General features: G+C 44.2%; 1 protein-coding gene and 1 pseudogene across 2 annotated transcripts in view; both read left to right on the plus strand.

The window, feature by feature from the left end:
- The window catches only part of LOC124555291 (organic cation transporter protein), a 656,605-nt gene that overhangs the window by 491,253 nt on the left and 143,161 nt on the right, over window positions 1-22,191 (plus strand). The window lies entirely within an intron of this gene.
- LOC124557223 lies at window positions 11,180-11,297 on the plus strand (annotated as a pseudogene).

Below are 22,191 nucleotides of genomic sequence, written 5' to 3' on the forward strand. Positions count from 1 at the left end.
CCCCAAGTTGTGAACAAGGCACTGTGAAATCTGGTGGTGGTTCCATAATGGTGTGGGCTGTGTTTACATGGAATGGACTGGATCCTCTGGTCCAATTCAAGCGATCATTGAGTGGAAATGGTTACGTTCGGCTACTTGGCGATCATCTGCAGCCATTCATGGATTTCATGTACCCAAATAACGATGGAATTTTTATGGATTACAATGCGCCATGTCACCAGGCCAAAATTGTTCGCGATTAGTGTGTAGAGCGTTATGGACAGTTCGAGCGAATTGCCTGATGACCCAGATCGTCCGACATGAGACCCATCAAACATTTATGGGGAATAACCGAGAGGTCAGTTCATGCACAGAATTCTGCAGCGGCAACACATTCGCAATTATGGACGGCTGTAGATGGGGACTTCAATGAATTGTTTAATCCCCTGCAGAACGCCGGCCAATAGAAGGTCCGATACGATATTAAGAGGTATCTCAGTTTTGTTACCTCTGTGTATATGTCTAATCATCTCCGTGCTAGTGGCTGGCAGAAAAAGCACTGCTACGAAATTAGTCATTCAGTGAGGGACATCCCACCATAGCAAACCAGTAGTAAGTCGTAGACAAATACACGTTCACCAACGGAAATCATTGGACGAATTTGTGGATAAACGTTGCCAACAGAGTAAGCGCTAAACACTTCACACTCCTCGCCTTATCTCTCCGGACCAATAAGGACAAAACTTCTCCCTCTTCCTCCTACCACTATGCCTTTAAAACTAACGCTTATGTCTGGGTGATCCCATTTTCAGCCAGACCTCACACCCACATGAAATGAAGATACGTAATTTCAACGGCGATCAAAAAAATGTAGGTGTATCCACTTCTGAACCTTAGCGCTGTCGTGACCTACTCTTGACCGTGGGGATCACACAAAATAATCTAGTTGAACGATGTTTGTTTACAATAGGATAAAGTCAGTTTTCATTCGTTACATAAACCTTGTAGCTTTAGAGTAGATATGCAAACCTTTGCCAGCCGTAGTTGGACTGTATTCTCTGTTATTAACATATGAGAAAGACAAGTGGATGTCATAGTTGTTAGGTGGTCATGGAGTGATATTTTTTTTTGTAAGAATCGGTAGGCATAACACTCTATTTAAGACATGTAAAGTCAGCAGTCCACATGGGTGTATGTTTCAGTGTACATATAAGGCTTTGTTTCGGTAGCTAGCATGCTAAAGAAACCTGGTAGGGCATTGAAAAAATTTTGAAAATATGAATACAATTAGGAAAAATATGGAAAATAATGAAAAAAGTAAAAACATGGATACGAAATGGAAATGCAAACATTATGTATTTTTACAGAAGCAGTGTCGAAATACAGGGGCAGAATGATACTACATGCGTGTTTTAATAACTAAAAGACTGTACATTCTAGAGAGCCATAGTGTCAAGACGAAATTGCTGTATTCCCCTACAAGTGGATGATATTGCATCAGCAATAGGCATATCTGGAAAGATTTAGAGTTATGATTCTAGTGGTAAAACGTAGAATTGGCAGACAGTACCAGTGTTTTGTCAACATGGATGTTATTCTGCAGGGTTAAAAAGACGTCATGTTCTTCATCCAGAAGGCGCTATTGGTAAAATATTCAGTTTTCTATCATCTGTTAACAAGTGCTTCGCCATGTGTATATGTAGCTCGTCAGTGGCCTCCTGCCAGATTCTATCAGCATATTATTGGTCCCATGTAAAACCGCATGATTTGTCGGCGTAATATTAGATATGCTTATTTGACACAATGGTGTTCCGTCGACTTCCGGCCAAGCAGCTCACATGATTTGCATCATCATTATTGTAACTGTCTGAGATCTGTCGACGAAATATTACGTGCTTATAAAACATTGGTGTCTCGAAAAGGCCGCTCGGGATTAGCCGAGCGGTCTTAGGCGCTGTAGTCATGGACTGTGTGGCTGGCCCCGGTGGAGGTTCGAGTCCTCCCTCGGGCATGGGTGTGTGTGTTTGTCTTTAGGATAATTTAGGTTGAGTAGTGTGTAAGCTTAGGGACTGATAACCTTAGCAGTTAAGTCCCATAAGGTTTCACACACATTTTGTCTCGAAAACTTCCGATAACATGCACATTGGCGACTATCAGGGTTCTGATGGTGCTCACATAACGCTCGAAGCTTAGTGGGATTGACTTACTTGTCATTTAGTAGTTTACAACGGCATCCAATTAAACCAGTAGACGGGTCTAATATTATTGTCAGGCTGCAGTTTCGTATTTCACCGTCTCTGCAATTTAGAGCTTTCAGAAGTGCTTAGTCAGCGAGTCCATACTTTAATCCTGAGCAGCTGCCTGCAATGGAATCAGAAATCAACCGGAGCGTGTGGTCTACACCTCACACGGTAGCGTTAAAAGAAGCATTCGGTGTGTAACATAAAATAGGACACAGAGCAGTAGAAGGAGACGTTCACTATGTGATCAAAAGTATCCGAACACCACCCAAAACATACATTTTTCATATTAGGTAAATTGTGCTGCCACCTACTGCCAGGTACTCCATGTCAGAGACCTCAGTAGTCATTAGACATCGTGAGAGAGCAGATTGGGGCGTTCCGCGGAACTCAGGTACTTCGAACTTGGTCAGGTGATGGGTGTCACTTGTGTTATACGTCTATACGAGAGATTTCCACACTCCTAAACATCCCTAGGTCCACCGTTTCCGATGAGATAGTGACGTGGAAACGTGAAGGGACACGTACAGCACAAAAGCGTACGGGCTGACCTCGTCAGTTGACTGACAGAGACCGCTGAAAGTTGAAGAGGGTCGTAATGGCTCAAATGGCTCTGAGCACTATGGGACTTAACTTCTGAAGTCATCAATCCCCTAGAACTTATAACTACTTAAACCTAACTAACCTAAGACATCACACAACACCCAGTCATCACGAGGCAGAGAAAATCCCTGGCCCCGCCGGGAATCGAACCCGGGAACCCGTGCGCGGGAAGCGAGAACGCTACCGCACGACCACGAGCTGCGGACAGGTTCTTAATGGAGGGGGCTTTCACCCCTTGTTGTTTTGCTCGGCATTATCACAGCACAGGCCTACATTGATGTTTTAAGCACCTTCTTGCTTCCCACTGTTAAAGACCAATTCGGGGATGGCGATTGCATCGTTCAACACGATCGAGCAACTGTTCATAATGCACGGCCTGTGGCGGAGTGGTTACACGACAATAACATCCCTGTAATGGAGTGGAGTGCACAGAGTCCTGACCTGAATCCTACGGAACACCATTGTGATGTTTTGGAACAGCCAGTCAGTGTGACCGAGCGCTTCTAGACGCTTCAGTCTGGAACCGCGCGACCGCTACGATCGCATGTTCGAAACCTGCCTTGGGCATGGATGAGTGTGCTGTCCTTGGGTTAGTTAGGTTTAAGTAGTTCTGAGTTCTACGGGACTGATGACGTCAGATGTTAAGTCCCATAGTACTCAGAGCCATTTGAATCATTTGTTTTGGAACGCCGACTTCGTACCAGGCCTCACCGACCGACATCGATAGCTCTCCTCAGTTGAGCACTCTGTGAAGAATGGGCTGCCATTCCCCAAGAAACCTTGCAGCATCTGATTGAACGTATACCTGCGAGAGTTTCAGCTGTCATCAAGGCTAAGGGTGGGCCAATACCATATTGAATTCCAGCATTACTGATGGGGGGTGCTACGAACTTATAAGCCATTTTCAGCCAGGTGTCCGGATACTTTTGATCACGTAGTTCATTTTCCGAATATTGAGTGTACATCAGTTTACATATTTCACAATTGGAATTTATCTGTATACATCGAGGCACGCATGGGTCTGTTCCTTGAACATTATTGTTATTGTTTCCATCTTTCACATAAATCTTACAGGTTCAAGTTACATATACAAAGCTTGCGAGCTGTAGGTGGACTGTAGTCTGTGTTATTAACATACGAGAAAGTAGAAATGGAAATCATCGCTGTCAGGTGATTGTGGAAAGATATTTTTGTAGGAATGACTTCAGATATCTAAAGTCACTTCAGATATCTAAAGTGAGTATTCCATGTGAGAGTTTTAGCGTATCTGTAAGGGTAAGACTTGGCACCTACCACTCTGTCATTTTTGTGGTCTATCCTACCGATTTGCCAGTTTGAATACCTGTCCTACTAATTTGCCAGTTTTTATGGCCAATTTGCCAATTTCCAGATTTGATATCGTATAAATTTGCCAGTTTCTTTCTTACGCTACCAGTTTGATCATTTTACAACCTGTCCTGCCAGTTTTCCAATTTTTACGGTCTATCCTGCCAATGCATCTACTCTACAACCTTTACTCCCGATTTGTACCATTTTTTAGTATTTAAAATTCAAAGAAAACATCTGATAACTCGCAAGAAGCAAATTTAGAAGCAACGTCATGGTTTGTAGTGAATATCTTGGAGCCTTCTCCATACTGGATAGATATTTCAAAATTTTCCACCATTTTTCAGAATACACCATAATATCATTAATTTATATGCACTTTAATATAGCAAAATATTTGAATATTTGCCGTTATTTTGCAGAATATGGTACGACGTCATTAATTTATGCACACTGTAATGTTCACTATATGTGGTATTTGCATGCTATTCACCTCACGAAACTACGCTATGAAACTACATTAACAGATCTGAAGACTGTTGAGAAACACTCTATGGTTTTGGCTATCATGTGGGAACCTACCGCCAGCCAGAGTGGCCGTGCGGTTCTAGGCGCTACAGTCTGGAACCGAGCGACCGCTACGGTCGCAGGTTCGAATCCTGCCTCGGGCATTGATGTGTGTGACGTCCTTAGGTTAGTTAAATTTAATTAGTTCTAAGTTCTAGGCGACTGGTGACCTCAGAAGTTAAGTCGCATAGTGCTCAGAGCCATTTGAACCATTTTTGGGATCCTACCAATAACTTTCTGGCCAGCCATCATGAAAGAGGAAAAGACGATAAAAACGATATTCAGAGGAAAACTTCATACCAGACTTGCTCTGGAAGAAAGGTACGTCAAAGCGTTTCCAGCCTCCAAGACAATAACACGTTCTTTTCTTACATATTCATATTCAGCGAGGGATGATTCTTCACTATATGCGGAATGCTACTAAAGAAATGTACACAGCTGGAAGCTTGGTCACTTCTGATCTAATGATTTTGGTAATGACTTATTACTGGAAATATTCTCGATAGTTAGAGACACGTGTAATAAAATTTTTTTTAAGGCTGCTGTCCCGTAACTGCGTAAAGCGATACGTTGAGCAGAAGCACTGTGATTATAGAGGCATCACACGCTAATAATGCAGGTAAAATCTAGACTTGTTGTGTATTTGTCGTTAAATAGGCATTACTAAATTTATTAAACATTCAGGTGGCTCGTATTTGTGTATGTTTTCGAACCGTCACGACATCAATAAATTGTAATAATTCTGCCGATAAGACAAGTGTAGATCGCCCTCATTATTTGTATATGAAATAGAGGACTGGGTAGGGAAGAGAGAAGGTGGGTGGGAAACTAGAGACTTCCAGCCGCATAGGGCATTGTGGAGGCGCAATAGCTAAACCTGGAATTCTGTGACGGACCGAGACTTGAACACTGATTTACAACTCTCATGAGCGGTGCCCTAATCGCTTCGGCCACCCGCACGTAATCACTGACCGACCCAAATTTCCAACTTACCGGAAGCTGCAATGCAACGCCTCTCGTCCATTAACCGTCTACTCGCAAATTATTGATCACTATAGTAGTTCGGACGATCTTAGTGCATTTGTACTGAAGGAAATGGCATGCAGCGGTCACGTTAGTACAGAAATTTATATACAGGGTGAATCACCTAAAGCTTTCACCGCAAGTATTGCAGAAATGGAAAGTGCTATTGATATGCGGTTTTCACGGAATGGATTGGTAGTCAGGGACTTGTATTGTTAGCCAATCAACAGATTGTAATAATACTTAGAACTTGTATTTTTTGTGCAGACATACACTTTTTAAATGGTAAAATGCCTTTTGACATTCACAAACTAGAAGTAGGGTAAATTAGATTTCAGCATAGTTTTCGCAGGATTTTAGTGCCAGTCGTTTACCAGATACCGTATTTTGAAAAAGTTCACACACCGACACCTGTATAATACCTGTGGTAGCACACACTAAAGAACACAACTGTATACACTAGTTATGTGGATTCTGAGCAGTAATGAAACAGCTGACCACCACAAATTGTGTTCAAAATGACCACATGCAGTGGTAATACCCGCTTCCAATCTGGTATGAAATAACTTCTGCATACATCCTAGCATTTCAGCGAAGATGTTCGAGCAGGCTGCAGTAATACGTCGTTGCATATCATCGGGAGTAGTTTGTATATCCTTGCAGACAGCGTCTTTCAGCTGTCCCCACAGGAAAAAGTCTGCAGGCGTTACATCCGAGCAACGGGCCGGCCAAAGTACAGGTCCTATGCATCCAGTCCAAAGATTTTGAAACAATCCGTGAATACATGCTGTAGTACTTGGTGCACTATGGGTTGGACAGCTATTGTGTTGGTACTATAGCTTCCTCCTAGTCTGCAGAGGAACATCTTCTAGCATCCGTGGAAGATGGCCTGTTGGGAGGCTGCGGTACTTCCGCGCATTCAGTGTTCCGTCTATGAAAAACTTGCCTACGAGCTGATGGTTTACTATGCCACATCACATGTTTACACTCCATAGACGCTGACGTTCCACCTGACGAAGTGCATTGTCAACAGACCAATAGCGCATGTTTCGGGGGTTTACCTGGCCATGATTGGTAAATGTGGCTTCATCTCTAAGCGAGATACATGATGCACCTGGAGTATCCTGCCTTAATGGCCATGTACAGAAGTTAACACGAGTCTCATAATTGTTTCCATGCAGCTATAGATGGAAAGAGAGGTGATAGGGATGCAACCTGTATCGTTGGAGAAAGGGTAGGACACTTCCCTGATTCATGCCACTTCCTCGTGCGATTACACGGGAGCTAATGTGCGGAACAACTGCAAAAGCAGCAAGAACTTTGATTTCCCCCACTTCTGTCGTCACTTGATTCCCTCCGTTACGTTGTTTAGGTGTTACACTACCACTTTCACGGAACTGGGTGAACAAGCTGATAAATAACTGTTGAGATGGTTAACGTCATTTGGGATATCTTACCGCATTCTTCCTACACTCTCCATACACCATGAACATATCGGCTTTTTCTGCATTGGTAAAGCCGGCCGGAATGGCCGAGCGGTTCTAGGCGCTACAGTCTGGAACCGCGCGACCGCTACGGTCGCAGGTTCGAATCCTACCCCGGGCGTGGATGTGTGTGATGTCCTTAGGTTAGGTAGGTTTAAGCAGTTCTAAGTTCTAGGGGACTGATGACCTCAGAAGTTAAGTCCCATAGTGCTCAGTACCATTCGAACCATTTTTTTTTTTTTTTTTGCATTGGTAAATACCATCGTCCATTCACGACCTACCGATTGAACTGTCACATACTAGCTCACTAACAAGTCACAATGCACTCAAGAAAACATAAGCACAACATAAGCAAACATAACAACATCGTATCCAGCAATTAGGCAGGTTGAATGGCACAAACAAATGTCGGTGTGGAAACTTTTCAAAATACGACATCTCGTAAACGATTCGCTCTACAATCCTGCAACAAACGCCACTGACATTCTAATTTACTCTACTTTTAGTTTGTTAATGTCAAAAGGCATTGTTCCATTTAAAAAGTGTATGTTTGCACAAAAAATACAGTTCCCAAGTATTATTATATTCTGTTTGTTCGCTGAGAATACGAGCCCCTGACTACCAATCCATTCTGTGAAAACCACAAGTAATAGCCCTCTCCATTTCTCCAATATTTGCGGTGCAACTTTTAGGTGTTTGACACTGTATATACGGGTAGTGTCTGTCCATTAGGACATGTCCAACGGAACGACACCACTCGTCATGATGCGCTGGTGTATACGTTATATATGAAATACAGGAATGGGAAGGAAAGGGAAAGGGTGCATGGGAAACCAGCGACTTACAAAAGCAAATTGAGAAAAGTCAATGGCAAAAGTTGAAATTCTGTGCGGGACCGGGACTCGAACGCTCATTCACCACTTCACACGAGCGGTTTTGTTAACCGATTTGGCCATCCGGACACGGCCCCGCACAAATCCAAATTTCCAACTTAACGCACGCTCCAATGCCGCGTCCCTCGTCCACTGCACCCGCACTGAAGAGAACGTCATGTAGCCGAATCACAGTAACGTATGTACAGCGTTTTCAAAAAGAAGTGCCGAATACTTTGAAGGGTGATAGTACTCATCGAAAGAAGAAAGATAAGTCCAATGAACATGGGTTCGGAAATGCATACTTCCTGCGATAAACACGTGATTGCAGGTAGTGTTCAACGTGGCGTCCATTCATGTCAATGCACCCCTCTGCCCTCTGTGGTAAGGAATGACGCCCCTTTGTAGTATACCCGTTTGTTGTACCTGCTGACACGCACTAAAATCCCTGTAGTGTCCGCACATCGTTGACTGGTGAAGCGTAGATCAATTCCTTCTAGTGTCTCCATAACCAAAAGTCTAGGGGATTGACGTCTGCGGAACGAACAGGCCAAGGTGTGGAGCCTCCCGTACAATCCAGCGGTCCTGAAATGTCTGCGTCACATGTTCGCGCACATTGTGACGAAAGTGTGCCGGTGCGCCATCATGCATGAACCACGTGTGTATTTGTTGCTGCAATACCACAGCTCAAGAAAATGGTTCAAATGGCTCTGAGCACTATGGGACTTAACATCTGAGTTCATCAGTCCCCTACACTTAGAGCTGCTTAAACCTAATTAACCTACGGACATCACACACATTCATGCCCGAGGCAGGATTCGAACCTGCGACCGTAGCAGCAGCGCGGTTCCGGACTGAAGCGCCTAGAAGCGCTCGGTCACAGCGGCAGGCAATACCACAGCCTCCAGCAAGGTGGGCAGTACACTGATGAGGAAGTCCAGACAATGCGCCCTAATTAACCTTTGTGGTAGCCAAGTGCGCCTGCCCATACGTTGACTGAGACTCGCAGTTGACTCCCGCTTTCCTGAATTGCTTGGGGATTTACATCTGCCCATACATGCTGGGTATGGAAATTCACAACACCACCTCTTGTGAACCCTAATTCGTCGGTAAACAAAATCTTGGATGTGAACAGTGGATCTGCGACACACTTCTGGAACAGCCACTGCCAGAACCGCCATCTGCCATGATGGCCCTGTGGCCTTAGGGCCTGAACGCGCTGTAGATGATATGGGTACAGCAATTGTTCATGAAGTACCCCCCCCCCCCCCCCCCAAATAATAGAGTGGTCACGCCATTTCCTGCTGCTAATCGTCACACAGTGGTCTGAAGGGTTTCTTCCACCGAACGTAGCACACGCTCCTCCATGTCAGGCCTGTGGATTGTGCGGGACCTTCCACTGTCAGTCTTCCGAGGTGCAAAGGTACCTATGACCTTCAGACGCTGCGAAAGTCTGCCGAACAGCTTATCAGAGGGCACTCTTCTCTGTGGATATTTTTCAGCCTAAAGGGCACGGGGTCACAGGCTTCGTCCATTTGCTAAACCGTAGCAGAATACCATATCCGCCATTTCACTTGTCGAATAATAGGCTACCATTACTAACAAGTGGTGGAAAAGGGAAAATCTAAACGTATTACACGATCCGTACGTGCAAACACGGCAATAACAGTAAACATATAAGTGAATCCGGTTTTGAAAGAAGGCAAAACACCATGATATGTACCCAGAGTTGACAGTACTATACAATAAGGCACACAAACACGACGAAAGCTAACGTAGCCTACAACACGACTCGAACCACACAACGGACTGCAGACCACCTAATGTTAGGTAGAGTACTGTGATTAAGACATCATAATACCCTGCCGACACATTTAACAGAGCGCCAATGCAACGGCTCTGCTAATATCCGCAACCAAGCGTCGCACAGACCTTCCTATAAACGCATGTTTATCTCGGAAAGTATGCGTTTGCGAACCATGTTTATTGGACTTTTTTTCTTGTCTCGATGAGTACTACCATCTCTCAAAGTATTCGATAGTTTCTTTAGCCCCTTTTATGTGCGAGAGGTGTCTGCTCTGCTGGATATGTGTATATATACATTTCTGTGATAGCGTAACGGTTCCATGACATTTTCCTTGGTGCGGATGCACTAATATCGTCCTAAATGCTACGAGTAGCGGATTAATGGCCGAGGAACGCTGCATTTGCAGCGTGCGATAAGTTGGAAATTTGGGTCGGTCAGTTACTATGTGCTGATGGCCGCTCACGAGAAGCGATAAATCCGGGTTTGAGTCCCGCCACTGCAGCTCCGCAATGGTCCATATGGTTGGAAGTCAGTAGATTCCCACCCACCATTTCTCTGTCATTCCTATTCCTCTGTTTCATATACAATGTCTACACTAGCCGTGTTATCACGATTGGCGTCTGTTTTGTCGAGCATGTATTTACTTCAGTGCGGAGATACTAATACTTCGCCGGCCGAAGTGGCCGTGCGGTTAAAGGCGCTGCAGTCTGGAACCGCAAGACCGCTACGGTCGCAGGTTCGAATCCTGCCTCAGGCATGGATGTTTGTGATGTCCTTAGGTTAGTTAGGTTTAATTATTTCTAGGTTCTAGGGGACTGGTGACCTCAGAAGTTGAGTCCCATAGTGCTCAGAGCCATTTGAACCATTTTTACTAATACTTCCCGAACTCCTACGGGAATCAATAATTTGCGAGTATGGAGTTAATGAACAAGGAATGATGATTGTAGCGTGCGGTGACTCGGAAATTTGGGTCGGTCAGAGACCGTTTCGGGATGGCCGAAACTGTTAAGGCAACCGTTCATGAGATGCGGTAAATCAGGGTTCAAATCGTAATCCGGCGCAGCTTTTCAACTTTGCACATTGCATTTCTACAATGCTCTGTGCGCCTTTAAGTCAATAGTTTCTCGCACACCCTTTCTCTTTCCTTCCCATTCGTATATTTCATGTACTGTAATGTGTACACCACTACATCATCACTAGTTGTGTCCTACAGAATACACTCTCCCCATGTATATATACATGCCCATATTATTTTTTGTCAAAATATTCCTTCTAGTAGACAACGGCCTTGCCGCAGTGGATACACCGGTTCCCGACAGATCACCGAAGTTAAGCGCTGTCGGGCGTGGCCGGCACTTGGATGGGTGACCATCCGAGCCGCCATGCGCTGTTGCCATTTTTTGGGTGCACTCAGCCTCGTGATGCCAATTGAGGAGCTACTCGACCGAATAGTAGCGGCTCCGATCAAAGCAAACCATCGTAACGACCGGGAGAGCGGTGTGCTGATCACACGCCCCTCCTATCCACATCCTCAGCTGAGGATGACACGGCGGTCGGATGGTCTCGGTAGGCCACTCGTGGCCTGACGACAGAGTGAGTAGTGTATTAAATGATTAACATTACAAGATGACAGGTTCATGTAAGCCATTGCAAATGTGAAATGCTCTCACGTTAATAACCGGTGTAACCGCCACAACGTAGAGCATTGTGTTGTACAGGTGCCGGATGTTAGCTTGTGGGATTGAGTTTCACGTCTGCTGCGTTTGATCCGTCAATATAGGCTGTGCATGACGCTGGAGTTGTCCTCCGATGGTGTGCCATATATACTCGATTGCCATTTAATACACTACTGGCCATTAAAATTGCTACACCACTAAGATGACGTGCTACAAACGCGAAATTTAACCGACGGGGAAAAGATGCTGTGATATGCAAATGATTAGCTTTTCAAAGCATTCACACAACGTTGGCGTCGGTGGCGACACCTACAACGTGGTGACATGAGGAAAGTTTCCAACCGATTTCTCATACACAAACAGCAGTTGACCGGCGTTGCCTGGTGAAACGTTGTTGTGATGCCTCGTGTAAGGAGGAGAAATGCGTACCATCACGTTTACGACTTTGATAAAGGTCAGATTGTAGCCCATCGCGATTGCGGTTTATCGTATCGCGACATTGCTGCTCGCGTTAGTCGAGATCCAATGACTGATAGCAGAACATGGAATCGGTGGGTTCAGGAGGGTAATACAGAACGCTGTGCTGGATCCCAACGGCCTCGTATCACTAGCAGTCGAGATGACAGGCATCTTATCTGCATGGCTGTAACGGATCGCGCAGCCACGTCCCGATCCCTGAGTCAACAGATGGGGACGTTTGCAAGACAATAACCATCAGCACGAACAGCTCGACGACGTTTGCAGCAGCATGGACTATCAGCTCGGAGACCATGGCTGCGGTTACCCTTGACGCTGCATCACAGACAGGAGCGCCTGCGATGGTGTACTCAACGACGAACCTGGGTGCACGAATGGCAAAACGTCATTTTTTCGGATGAATCCAGGTTCTGTTTACAGTATCATGATGGTCGCATCCGTGTTTGGCGACATCGCGGTGAACGCACGTTGGAAGCGTGTAATTGTCGTCGCCATACTGGCTTATCACCCGGCGTGATGGTATGGGGTGCCATTGGTTACACGTCTCGGTCACCTCTTGTTCGCATTGACGGCACTTTGAACAGTGGACGTTACATTTCAGATGTGTTACGACCCGTGGCTCTACCCTTCATTCGCTCCCTGCGAAACCCTACATTTCAGCAGGATAATGCACGACCGCACGTTGCAGGTCCTGTACGGGCCTTTCTGGATACAGAAAATGTTAGACTCCTGCCCTGGCCAACACATTCTCCAGATCTCTCTCAATGGTGGCCGAGCAACTGGCTCGTCACAATACGCCAGTCACTACTCTTGACGAACTGTGGTATCGTGTTGAAGCTGCATGGACAGCTGTACCTGTACGCGCCATCCAAGCTCTGTTTGACTCAATGACCAGGCGTATCAAGGCCGTTATTACGGCCAGAGGTGGTTGTTCTGGGTACTGATTTCTCAGAATCTATGCACCCAAATTGCGTGAAAACGTAATCACATGTCAGTTCTAGTATAATATATTTTTCCAATGAATACCCGTTTATCATCTGCATTTGTTCTTGGTATAGCAATTTTAATGGCCAGTAGTGTATTACCTCGTGCTTTTTTCTACTTTCTGCTTTTCTATAAAATTACCGGCGTGGTATGAACTGCTCGTGGTTGGTAGTAGCATCTCGCATCATTTGTAGCTCTCTTTAGTACTAATGAGGAAAATTTGCTGCGGAATTCTGAATTAATAGCGAGTAAAACTGCCGCATGGACGAAATAGTCTTTAAGCTAAGCCACAAATGAAGGAGTAACGAAGTCATACAGACGCAGTAGTGTCTGCTGGGAACATCTACCGAGTGAACTTAATGTACTGCACTTGTCGACAACAGAGAATTAGGATTGCTACTTGAGTACTGTATAACACTTTTACATTGGTAACAGAAATGATGAAAATCGAATTATAACAAACTTACTTTCCATATATAAGTAACACAAAGATCTAATTATTGATCAACACCACATCTGCGGTTCACATACCTATGTCGCCTTACGAAACTACAGCATAAATCTACATTAACAGATCTGAAGATGTTTCGGGAAATTCCCTATTAATCAAATGGATCGAGAAATATCTTACGAATATCTATCTACTTCGAATAACTTTCATCACGACACTCATAGACTGCATATGATTATCTACTGTGTGCTACTTTGCCCAATCTAACAGGAATGTCGCTGATAATCTGTATCTGCCCCGTCATTTAAAATCTAAATTCGCTAACAAGTCGAGACCATTGACAGCGTTCCATCGGCAGTGAGTAAGTTTTGTTAACTGAAATTAGTGCAGACACAAAAATTTTAAAAATCGAGTGGAGTAGTAGTTAGATGTTGATATTTATCTACATACATTACAACAGTATCACGTTTGTTTCGTAACTTCTCATTTCAAAGCTATCAGCTCAGTAAGCCAGTGCCAACGATCCTCTCTTGTCTCCGCAGAGTCTAATTTTCTTATTCGATCGAACATGCCTTTGGTGATATTCAGACAATTGTTTATTTACTCGAAAAAACTCTGAAGTTACTCACAGAACAGATACAATTGGAGGTACGTTTTACGGGACTTCGCTGCTTTGAGTGTGTGGTCCCGTTGCATGTTACACGAGATACCTGCTGATAGCTGTCCTTTTCAAGCCTAGGGCCAGCAAATAGTGCGACACACCGTCTGGAGACTGCACTTCGTGCACATCATGCAAACTCATATTACCTACATTAAGCAAATGGCCGATTATTTTGCGCTCATGGCTAATTCACAAGGTGACACAAAGACTACTAATCTGACTAAATTTAGTTGCTGAAATAAAATTCATCGCTTTCATTTTGATATACTATAAAGCCATTTTGCAATGTCGCTACAGCAAAATCTATCTTTAAAACAATCAAGTCTAGTGCAACGCCCAAAAACTCTTTTTTTCTTATCCTATAAGAAACAGACAATGAAATATCCTTACGTTTAATTCAGATGAAGCACCGCTATATTCCCTATCGATAACACTCATTACTTCGTATGAATTACAGATCATAAGAACGATATTTTTTTAATCTGTTCTGACTATCTATCGTTTTCTTCAAGGTATTTCATAATGTTCGAACACAGTCTGTCTTCCAAACCCTTTCTGTACATTGATGACAGTGATGTAGATCTCCTTCCTTGTGCACTGGTGTAACATGACAGCTCTCAGGTCTTTAAGTACAGATGCCGGCCGAAGTGGCCGCGCGGTTAAAGGCGCTGCAGTCTGGAACCGCAAGACCGCTACGGTCGCAGGTTCGAATCCTGCCTCGAGCATGGATGTTTGTGATGTCCTTAGGTTAGTTAGGTGTAACTAGTTCTAAGTTCTAGGGGACTAATGACCTCAGCAGTTGAGTCCCATAGTGCTCAGAGCCATTTGAACCATTTTTTAAGTACAGATCTGCTGTGCAAAGTGGTTGTATATGATTATAAAACATGGACGTATTTCATCAGCATACTCTGGGAGAAACCTAACTGGTATACGATCTGGACCGGAAAACTTGTCACTATTAAGCAACAACGGGTTTACACTTCAGATTTTCATCTCCTGCCAGATAAGCAGTAAGAAATTCTCTGTTGTGACTGGAGAAGAGAATACATATGTAACGACTTTAACAAGAACTCTATTCCCTATCTGAGGTGTGGGGTTGATCTGTTATTCTGCGCAACGGATTAACCTGCGATGTACCCTTTACCCTGTGGCTCCTGCAAGATGCAACTTCCACCCCCACACTACTACAGAAGTCAGACAGGAGTTCCTAACGTTCTAAAGAGAAAAGCCTGAAAAACTTTCAGCAATAAATATCTTCTGAAGTCGTCCGCTGTAAGGAAATGACACAAAAATTCACAAAATTTCTTACGTAACTAGTGGGACACTTGGGTACGCCGGCCGCGGTGGTCTCGTGGTTCTAGGCGCGCAGTCCGGAACCGCGCGACTGCTACGGTCGCAGGTTCGAATCCTGCCTCGGGCATGGATGTGTGTGATCTCCTTAGGTTAGTTAGGTTTAAGTAGTTCTAAGTTCTAGGGGACTGATGACCACAGCTGTTAAGTCCCATAGTGCTCAGAGCCATTTGAAACTTGGGTACGGGAGTAGTGTAACTAGTGGGATACTTGGGTACTGGAGTAGTGCTAGTTAGTGTAAGAGAAACATGAAACTAACGAAAGTTATTATTTATTTTGCAAAAATTCTGAGAAATCACAATGGCACTTTTAGTTACAAATTGAACAAGTTATATCCTGGTTCTTTTCGCAATGTGAAGTTACCTCTCAAGGATAGTATTCGCTAATGAAATTTCTATACAAAGTTTAAGATGGTTGTTGACTTGGCAGAATGGCTGAGAGGCGGGCCTAGTCAACTTGAATAATTATCCTTCAGAATGTTGCTAGGTACGGTCGAGGCTGTCGCGTGTGAAATGCAGTGAAGTGTACTGTTGTGGAGGAAATATGGGGCTCGCAATAGCTGTAGCGCACAATACCGTAAGCTGCGATGACTGCTGTTTGCGCCGCTCGCTGCTGACAAATAAAATGACTCTCGTTCTATCTGGATTGACCTTCGCCAATCAAACTCTCCCTATGTCTTGATGAAGTCAAGGATTCCTATTCGCCCTAGTCTAAATATTGGCGTGGCACACCGGTCAGATAACCAGTCCACCGCGATGCCACTCAAAATTCGCTCGCAGGCGTTTAACTATAACTCTGTGCGTTCACACCGCACAATAAGTGTGTCGGCCAACACAGTGAACAACGCTTAACTGCAAGGACTCAATATAGAGTAGCACTTCGATTCGCTCTCGACAGAGGTGCTCTCCCAGTGAAGTGCTGAGGAGAGACTTGTTCCTCATTCCAAGAGCGACAACGGAACGGCGCCTCTCCACACCAGACGTGAAGGGGTATATCTTTCGATCTCTTCCATTATTCCTTCAGCTCAGGGCGTCAGAAATATCGTCTGCCAATCAGCATTGCTCTTCTAAAACGGGCCCGCCCAAATTGGCCGTGCGGTTAAAGGCGCTGCAGTCTGGAACCGCAAGACCGCTACGGTCGCAGGTTCGAATCCTGCCTCGGGCATGGATGTTTGTGATGTCCTTAGGTTAGTTAGGTTTAACTAGTTCTAAGTTCTACGGGACTAATGACCTCAGCAGTTGAGTCCCATAGTGCTCAGAGCCATTTGAACCATTTTCTTCTAAAACGGGAGAACGACGTTTTGTTTAAGGTGACCAATCCGGAAACCTGTAGCATTGGCGTTTGGCGTTTGCTGTCTCCCTGTGAAAATCTCTGAAACTGCATGCTATGCGTAAAGAATGCGTAGCCTGGCCGCTCCCACACAACGTAGCAGAATTTGCTTTTAAGCCGAACACGGGGTTGTTGCCCCTTTTCACTCGGGCTCACGCTGTCTGCTACACTGGCGGTCACCGGCCGACATAGGCTGGGTCGTCCTCTGAAGGGACCGGCATCCCGTTGAGGGGTTTCTCTCCCGAACTAAAAGCTTCTGTGACCGTTGTGTTTGGAATGTATGTGTGTACGCCAGCCTCGAGTATTTCAACCATGGTGCGCTTACTTGTTAATTGCATATGGTTTACATGAATTCATACATCATCGACTTTATCTTATCGAGTTTGGGTTCGAATGAAGCGTCTTGATGTGCGGAATATGATTGTGAGGGTGGAATATGTAAGCAATGAAGGTCAGGATATCACGATATCTTACACCCATACTGGTGGAAGCATCTGGATAAATTATAGCAACTGTTAAGTATTTCTCATTAGTTTTCGTTATTAACAACTGTTCATATTTCTTTATACCTGCTTACTGCATTCGAGCCTCAGCCCCATAATGTTACCAAATATACCGTACTTCACAGAGTACATTACAGTTACAAAATTATGGAGGAAACACCACAGATCACATTTTTCGTGTACCATCTGCAAATAGGTAAAATTCATCCTCCTAGATTTCCGAGCGTTTAAAACCGTTTACACATGGCATCCATTCAGCTAGCAACTAGCTAACGGATCTCATATTAATATCCGTCTGCAATTTCACGGTATTGACAAGTCCTAACAAGTTGGGGTTTGCAAAAGTGCTTAGTCAGTGAGTCTATACTTTGGCAATATCCCACATTTTACCAACTCGTGAGAAATGCATACGTGCTTTTCGCAGGAGAGGCTGAGGCTAGCAAAAGTTCTTAGTCTGCGAGTTCAGCCCTGCTGCTACCTAATCTAGATGAGTGTCATATTACGCCAAACAAATACTCTTCAAAGTCATAGTATGTACCTCTTACATACGGATAGTTGTGGCTCAGTCTGTCTGTCGCGATCGCTAATGCGTAGTATAGATTGTACATATTCTCAAAACAAACAAGCAAACACTGTCTGAACAGGCCTTGAAGGCCCAGCGGTTACCGACCGGCTGCCGTGTCATCCTCAGTCCTTAGGCGTCACCGGATACGGATACAGAGGGACATGTGATCAGCGCACCGCTCTCCCGGCTGTTGACAGTATTCGTGAGGGGCGCCTCTACTTCTCAACAAGTAGCTCCTCAATTGGCTTCACAAGGGCGTAGTGCACCCCATTTGCCAACAGTACTTGGCACACCTATAATGTGACCCATCCAAGTGCTAGCCAAGCCCGATAGCGCTAAACTTTGGTGAACTGACGGGAACCGGTGTTACCACTGCGGCAAAGCCGTTGCCTGTACATATTCACAGAAACTGAATATTTCATGTAAATGCACATGGAGGGATGAATGGAGGCACTGGAATGGTTCAGAGGACGTGTTTGCTCGTAGCATCTGTTTCAGTCTCGTGCTTAGAGTGGGCATTTGTACAAAAAAAGAAACAGCTACAATTATATCAAATAGTAGAAAATTACCTATACTTTACTGCTAATTGTGTTAAGTAAGATACGAAAGTTGACGGCAGCCATTGAATATGGTAATATTGACCAGTGTTTTTAGGTGGGATAGCATCCTGTCTCAAACACAGTTCACCTAGGAGAGTGGATGGAATAACATTTTTTCTATCATTGTGCAGAATTTATCATGTCACCATTAAATTATACGCACACTGTAATGTCAAAGAATCTTACGCAACTATTTACCGCCATTTTCAGAATATCCTGTGCCATCATTAATTAATATTGTGTCTTAAGTGTCTTAGCCCTTAAATTATGGTAATATTTGCAGGCATTTTTAAATGTAAGATAACTATACTGTTGAAGGTCTCCTCACTACAGCGTACAGACCTCGAATGACGAAACTAGTGTCGTGGGAATACTAATGAAACTGGGACTGATGACCTCAGCAGTTTGGTCCCCTAAGACCCTACCACTTACTAATGAAATTAGTTTGTTATTATTGGTTATAACAAATACCCACACGCTGATTCTCTCACTACAGTGTACAGACCTACAATGGAGAGCAAATAGGCTTAGAGAAGGGGCCGCCGGCGATTGGCTCAGAGCATCATGACGTTAATGTAACGCAATTGACGGAGAGCAAAGCAGGGGAGAGGAGAGGGGAGGGATGAGAAGTCAGTGACCTTTAATGTAACAAGCAAAATTCCCTCAGAAGAACATGAGGGCAATTCCTGGAATGCTGACACCAGAAGTGCTAATGTTTTAGCTCCTGAAACGCTGACACTGGAATGTGCTAACATCAGCGATTTTGGAGCCATAAATGTCCTTGCTCTCCTACAACACCCTTTTAAGGAAAACTTCCCGCGTTTTGTAATGTCCAGGGACCATTATGAATCGCGGTCACTTCAGCGTATTCATTGCCTTTGAATAAAAGTGTCATTTCTGTTCGTCTCACTGTGTATTTCTTTCAGTTATCTTTTGTTCTATACTGTGTCAGCTCTTTCTATATATGTCCAAGTTTCGAGATATGTTGCTTGGCAGTGACTTTCGTCCTTAAGATTTGCACACCAATGTTCTTTTTTGGCTTTGGTGGCCCACTCTTATGCATGCTAATATGGGGTTATCGACAAGAAGGTCATTCGAGACGTTGCAAAGATTGAGTTGGACAAGTATGAGGACGGAAATGGGTCATGAGCTTTCTGTGGGAGCCAGTCCGTAATTTTCCTTAACTGATCAAAAAAATCTAAATCTGGATTCTTGTCGAGTGTTTGAAACCCATTCCTGTCGATTGCAAGTCCGCTGGCATAACTACTGCACCAACTTCCTTTCTTGTGTTTTTCAGTTATGATGGTACCTATCCGGGATCTACTGTATCTTATTTGGCCGGCTGACTTCCTTTTTATGTTTGTCAAGGAACGTAAAGCAGATTTCTTGCTGTCCTACCTCGTGAAATGTTCTTTCCACGCGAGTGAAAAGGCACGCTGCCAAGGTGCTGACTCGGTGTTACTCACTCGCTTCCGTTACGCTACGAAACAACCCACAGCCGGCACTGAAAACATTTTATTGACAAACCCTGATCCCTGTCCTCCACTACTATTTTTATTTTATTCTTACATAGGATAAATTAATACAAATATCAGTTAATAACAACATTTTGCAGCATTCCTGCTATCTTCTGCCATTTCTCTCTATTCAGGACATCCTTCTTGCATACACCACGATGCTCCATTGTTTCGTTGATGTGGTCTGCAAAGAAGGTTGTGATATGCCGGGTTTCCGTTTACCAGGTGATTTCTGTGGTGTCACCGCCAGACACCACACTTGCTAGGTGGTAGTTTTAAATCGGCCGCGGTCCATTAGTACATGTCGGACCCGCGTGACGCCACTGTCAGGGATCGCAGACCGAGCGCCACCACAAGGCAGGTCTCGAAATACGGACTAGCACTCGCCCCAGTTGTACGGACGACTTTGCTAGCGACTACATTTACGAAGCATTGCTCATTTGCAGAGCAGATAGTTAGAATAGCCTTCAGCTAAGTCAATGGATACGACCTAGCAAGGCGCCATTAGTAACATTGCATGTATCTAAAGAGTCTCACTTGTATCGCCACAATCTCCAGATGTACCAAAAGGATGGATTAAAGTTAAGTATTCCAGAAGCTACGTACTTTTCTTTATAGCATTCATTACGTATCCTGTTTCAGACCTCACGCCCTCCGGCTTTAACTTAGCGCGTGCCTTTCGGCTTCCTCTCATTGTGTCTAGGCTGTCTTGTCTAGACACAACAATTTCCATTCAATAACTTTCTTTGGCCACCGATGATCTGGCATTCTCACGAAATTTGTTCAAAGATTTTCTTTGAAATTTGTCTACCACTGATTCATCTGTCATAATTCCAGTTCCATCTTCATCATTAGTTTCCTCTCGATTCTTAATATTCTAGCGCTCCTTGGTAAATAATCCATTTGCACAACTATCAGTCTTCTTTTAAGGTTTGCACATAGAATTCGTAGTTCTGATTCATAGTGCGGGACAAATTCAAGCATTAGCCAACCCATTCTTTTCTTATTGTTCTTGGAAATGTTCTTGTCACACCAAAAAGAGCTGACACAACTTACTACTGTTCTGTTTTGTTGTTTTCTGCCGGCCGAAGTGGCCGTGCAGTTAAAGGCGCTGCAGTCTGGAACCGCAAGACCGCTACGGTCGCAGGTTCGAATCCTGCCTCGGGCATGGATGTTTGTGATGTCCTTAGGTTAGTTAGGTTTAACTAGTTCTAAGTTCTAGGGGACTAATGACCTCAGCAGTTGAGTCCCATAGTGCTCAGAGCCATTTTTTTGTTGTATTCTGCATTTTACGTCTGTATTACCCAGTCAGTTTTTGTCAATATACGCCCCTACATGTTTAAATTTATCTGTGTCGTAACTGCTCCGTCATACGTGTATACTTAAAACCTACTGTCACCATTCGCCACCAGATATTTAGTTTCTGACAGATTCATCTCTAGTCCAGATTTGTCATATTCCTTACACAAATATCGTATCAATAACTCAAGATCGTATCATCTTGTCTTAGAATGCATTAATCATCAGGAAAACTCAATAAAAACAACCATATGTCATTAAGAATGATTCCAGTTATTGCACAGCTGTTGCTCCAACTAGCCACTTCTACGTATAAACTGAACAAGACAGGTGACCTACTGCAATTTTTTATCAGCCCTTTTTGTGAACTTAGTAAGTTCTGATAACTTCGTCCCTCTTTTAATCTGTAACTTATTCTCTCCCTGTGTTACATTAATAATCTGTATAAGATGGTCATTCGTATTTATATACATTGCGCAAGGAATTACTTTATCGAAGCCGTGGAACTGCCTCCCACTGCGACGCGGGAGTGCAACATTAACATGTGCGTGAACAAAACGGCAAAGGGTCCCTCTAAGACCTCCAGTGGGGCAAAACCCGTGGTGCACCTACGCAGCTTTACTGAGCATGATAGAAATGTACATGGTCAGAAACTTCGACAGCAATTCAACCTTATACACTAAATACATTACATTTATTCGCTGTTGCGAAGATGAATATCAATCAGCTGTATAACTGAATGAGGACAATGAAAATTTGTGGCTGACAGGGACACGAACCCGAATTTGCCGCTTATTGTGGGCGGTCGCCTTACCATTTGGCTATCCGAGCACGACTCACGGCCAGATCCAAACTTTCACATGTGGTCAACCATGTGTT

The sequence above is a fragment of the Schistocerca americana genome, chromosome X (genome assembly GCF_021461395.2).
Source record: "Schistocerca americana isolate TAMUIC-IGC-003095 chromosome X, iqSchAmer2.1, whole genome shotgun sequence".
In the NCBI taxonomy this organism is placed as follows: domain Eukaryota; kingdom Metazoa; phylum Arthropoda; class Insecta; order Orthoptera; family Acrididae; genus Schistocerca; species Schistocerca americana.